General features: G+C 38.3%; 1 pseudogene; it reads right to left on the bottom strand.

The window, feature by feature from the left end:
* On the bottom strand, positions 1 to 52 carry LOC113473796 (annotated as a pseudogene; the record flags this gene model as incomplete).
* Positions 53 to 311: the final 259 nt, after the last annotated feature.

Raw genomic sequence — 311 nt, 5'->3', positions numbered from 1 at the left:
CCCGGAGGTACCGCCTTCCTGATCACGGTAAACCTCCGCACCAAGTAAGTTTATTAGTAACGGGAGAGCAAATCTAACGACTAGGAAGCTGAACTGTAAAAAAGTGAGAAGTTATCAGTAAAAACATTCAGCTTGCAGTATCTTGGAATACTTTTCTCCTCTCGTTATAATTATTAGGATAAGAAACATTCGAGTACCTATACATAATTCATATTCATTCATTCACATTTATGTCTTGTTCGTTTACTCTAAGGATCCGAAAGTCTCTTTGAAAAGAACAGCGGATTTATCTGGGCCCATAAGTGCCAATT

Source organism: Diaphorina citri, unplaced genomic scaffold (genome assembly GCF_000475195.1).
Source record: "Diaphorina citri unplaced genomic scaffold, Diaci psyllid genome assembly version 1.1 scaffold97928, whole genome shotgun sequence".
Lineage (NCBI taxonomy): Eukaryota > Metazoa > Arthropoda > Insecta > Hemiptera > Psyllidae > Diaphorina > Diaphorina citri.
The sequence above is the reverse complement of the archived record's forward strand: the minus strand, read 5'-3'. Positions and strand labels throughout refer to the sequence as shown.